The following is an 11,107-nucleotide window of genomic DNA, read 5'->3' as shown; positions in this document are numbered from 1 at the left end:
CATCCAAGTTAGTTAGCTTATAGTGCAATAATGATTTCAGGAAGATATTCCAGTGATCCATCCCCTATGTATAATACCCAGTGCTCATCCCAACAAGTGTCTTTCTTTAATGCCCCTTTCCCATTTAGTCCCTCCCCCAACCCACAACTCCTCCAGCAACCCTCAGTTTGTTCTCTGTATTTAAGAGTCTCTTATGTTTTGTCCCCCTTTCTGTTTTTATATTATTTTTGATACCCTTCCCTTATGTTCATCTGTTTTGTATCTTAAAGTCCTCACATGAGTAAAGTCATATGATATTTGTCTTTGACTGACTAGTTTCGCTTAGCACAATACCCTCTAGATATATCCACATAGTTGCAAATGGTAAGTTTTCATTCTTTTTGATTGCTGAGTAATATCTCTATCTCTATCTATCTATCTACCATATCTTCTTTATCCATTTATCCATTGATGGACATTTGGGCTCTTTCCATACTTTGGCTATTGTTGATGGTGCTGCTATAAACATTGGGGTGCATGTACCCCTTTGAAACAGCACACCTGTATCCCATGAATAAATGCCTAGTAGTGCAACTGCTGGGTCCTAGGGTAGTTCTATTTTTAGTTTTTTGAGGAACCTCCATACTGTTTTCTAGAGTGGCTGCACCAGCTTGCATTCCCACCAACAATGCAAAAGAGATCCTCTCTGCATCCTCACCATCTGTTGTTGCCTGAGTTGTTAATGTTAGCCATTCTGACAGGTGTGAGGTGGTATCTCATTGCAGTTTTGATTTGAATTTGCCTGATCATAAGTGATGTTGAGCACTTTTTCATGTGTCTATTAGCCATCTGGATGTCTTCTTTGGAGAAGTGTCTATTCATGTCTTTTGCCCATTTCTTCACTGGATTATTTGCTTTTTGTGTGTTGAGTTTTGTAAGTTCATTATAAATTTTGGATACTAACCCTTTATCTAATATGTCATTTGCAAATATCTTCTCCCATTCTGTTGGTTGCCTTTTAGTTTTGCTGATTGTTTCCTTTGCTGTGCAGAAGCTTTTTATTTTGGTGAGGTCCCAATAGTTCATTTAGTGGTTACAGATTTTAGATGCAATTTTTGTTGCATGCAGATATTTTAAAGGAAAACTGTCAAACAGAAATATAATGCAAGCCATAAATATGAGTCATATAGGTTATTTTACATTTTTAAGTAGCCATATTGAAAAAATTAAAATTAACTTGATATATTTTCTTTAATATATGTCCAAAGTAGTACCATTCTTTTTTGTTGTTGTTTGTTTTGAGAGAGAGGGTGCAAGTGAGTGAGGGGCAGAGAGAGAGAGAGACAGAATCCCACAAGGGGCAGAGAGACAGAAGCAGAGCTCACCCAAAAGAAGGCTCATGCTCACCCAGAGAGGCACTTGTGCTCACCCAAAGTGGGGCTTGTGCTCACCCGAAGTGGGGCTCGGGCTCACCTGATGTGGGACTCGAGCTCACGAACTGTCAGATCATGACCTGAGCTGAAGTCAGATGCTGAACGACTCAGCTACCCAGGCTCCCAGTAGTATTATTTTTCAAAAGTAATCTCTATATCCAACATGGGGTTTGAACTCATGACCTCCAGATCAAGAGCCAGGTGCCTCAAAGTATTATTATTTAAATATGTAATTGGCGCGCCTGGCTGGCTTGGTCCATAAAGCATGTGACTTGATCTTGGGGTTGTGAGTTCGAACCCCACATTGGGCACAGAGCTTACTTAAAAAAAATAAATACAAGTAAAAAATAAAAAAAAAATAACTTTGAAGCCAAGACTACACTGTGTGTAAACCAACTTGAGAATAGAAAACATAAAATATGTAATAAAAAACTGCCCAATGCTGCAGCTGGTCTTGAAAGACTACAACTGATACTTATTATTCTACTCCTCTTCTACCCATTCTAGATTCTCTTCACCTTTGGTTAAACACTTTTGCTAGTCTAAGTGGTTTATCTGATGGGTGATCCTGACCATCCATACCTTTCTCAGGACAGGCGGCAGCCTAACTACTTACTGTCAGATCTGGACACAGGCATTCACTTGGTCATTCCCACTGGCTCTTACCTTCAAAGTTCAAGCCACCAACCTGGAGTAAGGGTAGGAGTTTGCTAAATACCAAGTATGTCTATTCCAATATCACATGAAGGATAGAGGGAATGATTACAGGGTTGCTTTGAGGGTCCTCTTGTACCTGTCGGAAACTGGACCCACTGAATTTATTTTTACCCTGTGCACTCACTCTGACATGGAATCTTAGATGACTTTGCATTCCTGAATAATAACTATGACCTTGAAATTCCTAGGAATTCTCTTTCTCCAGTGTACAGTTGCCTGAGAAAATGGGCATAGGTTTCTGCAAGGAAGAACTGGTTGAATTATTACCATATAATGTTGCCTTGGTATTGCATGGTGATTTCTCATAGATTCTTGACCTCTTCTTCAGTTGCTGGAGGCCCATAGGGGATTTGGGGTGGATCTTGAGAAGGACATGTATTGTCTTGAGAGGCAGAAATCTCTCTATTGTCTTCAAGTAAGGGGTGGGGGGAATGCTTCTTTTTAGCAAGGAGGAATGGAGCACTTCTGATGGGTCAAAAAGGGTCAAGAGAACCTGAGTATTCAAGATTTTTGAGTGCAAAGAGCTAGATATTCCCATTTCCAGGTTTACTAATCCAGGTCCTGATCTTAGCATTGTGGAATTGCCTATTGTAGAATTTAACCTTCTCTGGAGTTTTGCTAATTTTATGATTCAGTTCTGGGGAAAAAAATAAAAACCCTCAGCTTTCTTTGCCTTTCAGCTACAGCAGAGCAGAGATTCTTTATGTGCTGCCAAGGAATCCCTCTGGCTTTCACACTTTACCTTAAATTGGTGATTAATTATCTCTAGTTTTTCATTTTTTCTCCAGTGAATTGATAGCCCTCAGCAACAGCTACCCTTTCCACAGTCCATATAATTACTAATTCCCCCAAATCTCTCGAATGCTTGAGATGTTGCCTGTAGCTAATGCTTTCTCTTCCCATTCTGTTCACCCCAGGTGAAAGTCTTAACAATTGTATTGCTACAGTATGCCAGAGGTGGTTAGCACTCCACCTATCACCAGTGATAGAGTCTTTACTGCTAGCCATCAGCAGGTGATTCAGTATCAAACTCCCATTTTAGAATCTGCTTCTTAGGACCACTCCTGACTTTTGCTTTAGGTCAATATTCCTAGAAACCGACTTTGAGACGTAGATTTGCATGTAGGCATTTTACTGGTGAATGCTTTCAAATCTGATACTGCTGAATTGGATTTGAAGGCATTGAAAGAAGTAGGATTACGCAGAAGGAGAGATTGACAACTGTCTTGTAGTTGTAATAGTGAAGCTCTGGCTTTATATGGCTTTCTAAAGTTGTTCCTAATTAAGGCATGGGGGACTAGCCCTTTTATTTCCTCCCCACACCATCCTAGTTAACCAGTCATTGGATGTGGACTGCCCTTGGGGAGAAGCACGACCTTGGGTTTGGTGGCTCCCAGATTTCAGGAGAGGAATTCAGCTACGAGATCTTAGTAGCCTATACTCCCAGAAGCTGGGATGTGAGTGCCTTGGTCTAGAAGGGTGCTTGTGGGTGGCACATGCCAGATCTATTCCATTGGATGCTAGGCATAGAGTAATCAACTTCTATGTAAAACACTTATATAAAACATTAGAGTGCTCAGAACAATACTCTCAGCCCTTCTTCTCAAGGTAGGGGGCAGGAAACTCCTTTTGGAGGCAACATCTGGAAAGTTAAGATCCAGACTTTGCATCTTGAACCCCTTTCCTCAACATGGATGGTAAAGGTGAAATTCCCAACAATTACTAAAATTCTCTTCTAATCACAGGGGAAGTTATGTTTCTGCAAAGTTACACTTTCATGACCTGAAGGCCCTTTCCCATTACAGTACTTGAAGGCTAGCATAGTTCATGCTGAGCATGTGGGCAGTCACTGACATATTTCTGTAAATAAATGGTGAAAACATCTCAGTGGAGACTAAGTATTCAAACATATGTGCAAAATTTATGGTAGGGTCATCACCCAGAAAATAGAAGCCTTACAGACCAGGCATCCCATTCAGTAACAGCTGTACATAAAGAACTTAATCAAACACATAGTGAATTTACAGAGATAGATACATTGCATGCCCATTAGACTATCCCTGCAAACACAGTATCACTCTGTACAAATAACTCTATGTTCAAAGAAAAATGAGATCATAGGCTAGATCAAAGATGAGACCCAATGATTCCATTTATTGTATGATTAAAATTGCTATCTCATTTTGTGATATACTTAGGTGCAATCTTCTCGCACAGACTTCGGTTATTTATATAACTTAAGTCCAATTTCTTTTGAGCATGAGGCCATATTAACCAGAAAGTTCTGAAATTTCTGATGGAGTTTTGCTGATAGTAAGACATTTTAATGTTAGAAACAAGTAATTATTTGATATAAAATCTCAGTACCAAAGTATTTCATTTTTTTTTCCCACATCAATTTCTTCTCCTCCTGTTTTGCTGTCTCATTTATTGAGTACAAATAGCTGTTGGAGAGCATGGACTAGTGTACAATCAACTGTAACACAAATGGGCACTGTCCTGTTTGTAACTTTTTGATGAAAGTAATGAACACTGAGGAGTCATGTATTTAAACCCAGATATAGTTTTGTTCATTAACTGCTAATGTATTATATAGTTGTCCCATAATTTTTAATAGCTGAATAAATATATCTGATGTTATTCAAATATGCATAACATAGAATAAATAAACTCTATGTTAAGTTCCTAGGATGTTTTGACGCAGTTTTTTTTTTTTTTCCTTAACCAGTATTAGGCAAGGTCTCAAGTCACTGACAGCACAACAGACTTGTTGATTTAGGACTTTTTCTTCTCTTCTCTTCTCTTTTCTTCTCTCTCTTTGGCTTTAGGGAACATATTGTAATGGCTCTTTTCTGTCTTTATCCTATGTTTTCCTCTGAAGAATTTGACTGTGTTGATTGTTCTCTCTTTATAATGATTTTCCCCTCTCTTAGTTTTTCTGCAATCCTGGTCTCTGTATTACCCTCCAATCTGTTTCTTTTTTGTTTCTTCCAGTAATTTCTCCTCTATCCTTTAAATATGGATGTTACCCATGGTTCTGCCTTTTCTTCCTATGTTATTCTCCACTTTCTGCCTTTGCTGCTTCATCTACATCCAAATGACTTCCAAATCTCTCTGTAAACATAGAGGGCCATCTTCAAAAAGATGTCCTACAGGCGCCTCACATTCTACCCCAAATTGAGTCACTATGCACATGGTGAAGTTCAATTTGAATAGTCACAAACTGGGAGGCATAAATGTAACCTTATGTTCTATAGTATTTCATTTACCTCCCAAGAGATAGCATACTTATTTAGAAGACAATAGGTTCTCAAGATCATAAAAGCCATATATAAAAGACCCACTGCTAATATCATCCCCAATGGAGAAAAACTGAGAGATTTCCCCCTGAGGTCGGGAACAAGACAGGGATGTCCACTCTCACCACTGTTATTCAACATAGTATTAGAAGTCTTAGCCTCAGCAATCAGACAACACAAAGAAATAAAAGGCATCCAGATCATCCAGGAGGAGGTCAAACTTTCACTCTTCGCAGATGACATGATACTCTATGTGGAAAACCCAAAAGATTCCACCAAAAAAACTGCTAGAACTGATTTATGAATTCAGCAAAGTCACGGGATATAAAATCAATGTACAAATTGGTTGCATTCCTATACACCAACAATGAAGCAACAGAAAGAGAAATCACGGAATTGATCCTATTTACAATTGCACCAAAACCCATAAAATACCTAGGAACAAATCTAACCAAACAGGTGAAAAATCTATATCCTGAAAACTATAGAAAACTTATGAAAGAAATTGAAGAAGACACACACACAAAAAAAATGGAAAAAGATTCCATGCTCCTGGATAGGAAGAACAAATATTGTTAAAATGTCAATACTCCCGAAGCAATGTACATATTCAATGCAATCCCTATCAAAATAACACCAGCATTCTTCACAGAGCTAGAACAAACATCTTAAAATTTGTATGGAACCAGAAAAGACCCTGAATAGCCAAAGCAATCTTGAAAAAGAAAACAAAAGCAGGAGGCATCACAAACCCAGATTTCAAGATGTATTACAAAGCTGTAATCATCAAGACAGTATGGTACTAGCACAAAACAGGGGCTCAGATCAATGGAACAGAATAGAGAACCCAGAAATGGACCCACAAACATACGGCCAACTAATCTTTGACAAAGCAGGAAAGAATATCCAGTGGAATAAAGAGTCTCTTCAGCAAGTGGTGTTGGGAAAACTGGACAGCGACATGCAGAAGAATGAACCTGGACCACTTTCTTACACCACACACAAAAATAAACTCAAAATGGATGAAAGACCTAAATGTAAGACAGGAAGCCATCAAAATCCTTGAGGAAAAAGCAGGCAAAAACCTCTTTGATCTTGGCCACAGCAACTTCTTACTCAACACGTCTCCAGAGGCAAGGGAAACCAAAGCAAAAATGAACTATTGGGACCCCATCAAAATAAAAAGCTTCTGCACAGCAAAGGAAACAATCAGAAAAACTAATACTAAATTCCCGATGGAATGGGAGAAGACGTTCGCAAATGACACATCAGATAAAGGGTTAGTATCCAAAATCTATAAAGAACTTATCAAACTCAACACCCAAAAAACAAATAATCCAGTGAAGAAATGGGCAAAAGACATGAATAGATACTTCTCCAAAGAAGACCTCAGATGACCAACACATGAAAAAATGCTCAACATCACTAATCATCCGGAAACACAAATCAAAACCACATTGATATACCACCTCACACCTGTCAGAAGGGCTAACATTAACAACTCAGGCAACAACAGATGTTGGTGAGGATGTGGAGAAAGAGGATCTCTTGTACACTGCTGGTGGGAATGCAAAGTGGTGCAGCCACTCTGGAAAACAGTATGGAGTTTCCTCAAAAAATTAAAAATAGAACTACCCAGCAATTTTACTGCTAGGTGTTTATCCAAGGGATACGGGTATGCTGTTTAGAAGGGACACATGCACCCCAATGTTTATAGCAGCACTATCAACAATGGCCAAAGTATGGAAGGAGCCCAAATGTCCATCAATGGATAAATGGATAAAGAAGATATGGTATATACATACAATGGAGTATTACCCGGCAATCAAAAAGAATGAAATCTTGCCAGTTGCAACTATGTGGATGGAACTAGAGGGTATTGTGTTAAACGAAATTAGTCAGAGAAAGGCAAATATCATATGACTTCACTCATATGAGGACTTTAAGCTACAAAACAGATGAACATAAGGCAAGCAAAAAGAATATAAAAACAGGGAAGGAGACAAAATGTAAGAAACTCTCAAATATAGAGAACAAACAGAGGGTTGATGGAGGGGTTGTGGGAGGGGAGATGGGCTAAATGGGTAAGGGATATTAAGGAACCTACTCCTGAAATCATTGTTGTACCATATGCTAACTAACTTGGATGTAAATTATAAAAAAAAAGAAAAAGATAAACATTTCCAGGCACCATGAGCCCCTTTACACAGTTAATCCTCATTATCCCATAGGAAGCTACTATTAGGATTTCTATCACCACAGTTTAGCTTTGCCTAGCTTTGAATTTTATATATTTCATATTAACATGAGGTTCAGGGGCGCCCAGGTGGCTTAGTCCATTAAACGGCTGACTCTTGATTTGGGCTCAGGTCATGATCTCTCTGTTGTGAGATGAAGCCTTCTGTCGGGCTCACTGCTCAGCATTGGTGGAGCCTGCTTGAGATTCTCTCACTCCCTCTCCCTCTCCCCTGCTTGCACACACAATCTGTCTCTCTTGAAAAACAAAACAAAACAAAAACAAAAAAAACAAAAACCTGAGAGTCGTTCTAGCTGTTGAGAGGATCAATAGTTTGTTTTTTCTTATTGCTGAGGGTATTCCATTGTATAGATACATCATAATTTGTTTACCCATTCTCTTATTGATGGGCATTTGGATTATTTCCAGTTTGGGTTATTTTGAATAAAGTGTCTATAAAGTTTATATACAAAAAAAAAAAAAAAAAAAAAGAAGACAATAGGTTCAAAATTACCTCCCAAACTCAGAATTTATGGGCCATGGTACACACCCTAAGTAAATGAGTTTGGTCTTCATTAATTGTTCATTCATTAAATAAATTGTAAGTTAACTGATTATGTAGGGTAATGTTTTTCCACATTTCTGTGATAAGAATCATTTGGAGAGCTGGAGATTAATTCCACTAATTACAACAGGGCCTAGTATGGGCCAGTAACTTGAAAATTTTTATATTTGCAAATATCCCAAGATGATTATCATGATCAAGGAAATGTGGGAAAACTGGCTTGTAACCTGCTTTTCAGTCTTTTGATTTTAAGTCTTGAACTACTATTCCCTGAATGACCAAAGGAAAAGTCTTGTCCAGTCCACTTTTAGGAAAGCAAAGTAAGTTTTCTAAACATTTGGTTTGATAAACTCTCCTCTTCGGAAGCATCCCAAATACTTTATTCCAGTTGTTTCCTAAAAGATACTATTTCTCATTTCCATTTTTAACCCAGCTCTTCTCGATCACGTTTTCCTTGGAGGCTCACCCTTGAGTTGAGATAGCAATCTAATCAAATCATTGTTAAAAATTAGTTTCTTATTACAGGATTGTCACCTTAAGTACCTTTGGTTGCTTCTGTCTTGCTCCCTTATATCCAAAAACTTAACAAGTTAGGGTGCTTTGTATGGACTTAACATTTTGGCCTATCCACCTTAAATCTCATATTAACAACCCCATGTATGTCAGCCTGAATTTCAGCTTTTTTTTTTTCCTTAATGAGTTCAATTCCCCTTTGGCATCCTGGTCCAGATAATGCCTACTTCTTCTATGGTCATTATCTTAGAAACATTGCTGATGATGTAGAAAATGGTAAAAATCATGGAGGATGTCACACCCTCCCGCCTGAGTTTGCCATTGACCTTCAGCCAGAGTTTAGGTTGTGAGGGTCAGAGATTTTCTCTTTGGGCACAATCGTGCAGATGGCGCTGAAGAGCATGAAGCTCTTGGCAAGAATCAGGGAAGCCTCTTCTTGCACACGTCCTGCATATCGCTGATGGTCATATCCACGCACAGGGCACACAGCTGGCCATGCAGTCTATGGCTGCGGCCTCTGGGAAGACGCAGCCACTTTCGTCCCTCACCACACTCACCCAGCTTGAGTTAAGGTGCAGGTTGTGGACGTAGTTGGGGAAGAGGATGACCGAGCCCTCACGCGTGTAGGTGGTGGACAGCTTCAGGAAGAGCACCTGTCCTGCGCTGAACTGCTCTCTGCAGCTCCAAGGTGTGGTCCGCATAGTTCCCGCCCACAAACACGGTATTCTTCCCCAACTCCTGGAAGCCGGACAGCTGCCCACCCGCTGCCAGGGCTCTTGGCGGTTGCCCATGGAATCAGACGGATTTTGCAGGGCCGGTCACCTGACGCCTACGGCTACCGGGAGAGGACGAACTACCTAGGCGTCTTGCTTGGCGTTCTGCCGGCTGGCACCGCCCCGGCGCTCAGCCTTCTGGGAGCCACTCTCCGGCGATGTCAGCACTTGGGCCTGGTCCGTGGAGAGGTGGAGGTTCTAGAATATCTCCGTTTGTTCTCAGGTTTGAGGGCGGGTATTATGTTCTTACGCTTTTTAGACGTATAAATCAGTCTGTTCTATTAGTCTTTGTTTTTGTTTTTGTTTTTTTTTTGGTAATTTCTCAGTCTCTCAAATTTTCGTCCTACTCTCAAGGATTCTCTTTTCCCTTTCCTCTTTTCCAAGAGGGCATTTGGGTGCAGAAGGAAGCTTTTATAACCTCACAGCAGTGGGGGAGGGGCATCCGGATCATAGCTCTTTTCCACTCACTCTCGTGATCTCCAGCCCACTTCAGCAGGTCTTTGGTACCCGTCTGTGTCTTTTGCACATAGAATGGCTCGTTTACCTGGTCTGTTAACTATCCTGAGCTGGTCTCCACTGAGGTGTGAATTGTCCCACTGTGGTTTTGAGGTGTGTTCTCTTGGTGATTTCTTTCTTCACCACTGCCTCTAATGGTGTGGTTGCCCTTGCAACATTTCTGGTCTCTTCTATAGCTCATCCTTTCTGCACCTATCATGCAGAGGCATAGTCACCTCGTATGACTGCCTTCAGGTATTCCTGCTAGGAATCTCCCTCACAAATTGATGTTTTACAATACTTACGCCATGCTGGATATTGCACTACTTTCTCTACTGCGTTTCTTTAACTGCGATTCCCCAGACTAGGCCCGGGGAAGAATCACTTCCAAGATTTTTAGATCTATCCTTTCCCTCCCTACAATGTATCCAGGTGTGTTTCTATCATGTCTACTCCTCCTAGGGGGTCTTGGTTCCAGAACAAGTCAGTCTTCAGTGTGTCATTCAGGGTCTTGGAAGATCCAGAGATGGCATACTTAAATTCGGCAATTTCAGAAGAGTTTAGCAGAGGGACTGTTTACTAAGGTGTGAGGAGACCACAGGGGACAGTGAAGGACTCAGGTTAGAAACAGCAGGATGGCCAGGCAGAAGTTGGGTATCCTTGGTAGATGAAGACAGCCTGTGACAATCCCACAAGAAAGGAGATAGTATCTTGACTCCCTTTTCTCCCTGTGATCTTTTCTAGATGCTCCTCATTGGCTGAATTCAATAAGAAGCCAGGGGGAGGGGAGCTTGTTAAATGCAGCCCATCCCTTGATAGAATCCAGCCAGTCTCTTGGACCGTGGAGCAGGTGGAGAATGGATCTGAAGGGTCAAGTGGAACATACCCAGCTGACTCGGCTTCCTGGAGGTACAGAGAAGATGTGTGTGTGTGTGTGTGTGTGTGTGTGTGTGTGTGTGTGTGTGTATGCACGAGTGTGACAGTGTGACAGAGAGAGAGAGGAAGAGAGAGTAGGGGAGTAGGGGAATGTTCACAGAAATCATTGACTATAAAGAAATGTTACTGATGGAACAGTTGTTTTTCGTGTAAGTTGTATC

The 11,107-nt window shown here is 40.5% G+C and overlaps 1 pseudogene; it reads right to left on the bottom strand.

Moving 5' to 3' along the window:
• Positions 1–8,839: 8,839 nt before the first annotated feature.
• Positions 8,840–10,320, bottom strand: LOC124527280 (acylpyruvase FAHD1, mitochondrial-like; annotated as a pseudogene).
• Between the last annotated feature and the right edge of the window lie 787 nt (positions 10,321–11,107).

The sequence above is a fragment of the Lynx rufus genome, unplaced genomic scaffold (genome assembly GCF_022079265.1).
Source record: "Lynx rufus isolate CCGP_SWC_20201006 ecotype Redwood Valley unplaced genomic scaffold, mLynRuf1.p SCAF_5, whole genome shotgun sequence".
In the NCBI taxonomy this organism is placed as follows: Eukaryota; Metazoa; Chordata; class Mammalia; order Carnivora; family Felidae; genus Lynx; species Lynx rufus.
The sequence above is the reverse complement of the archived record's forward strand: the minus strand, read 5'-3'. Positions and strand labels throughout refer to the sequence as shown.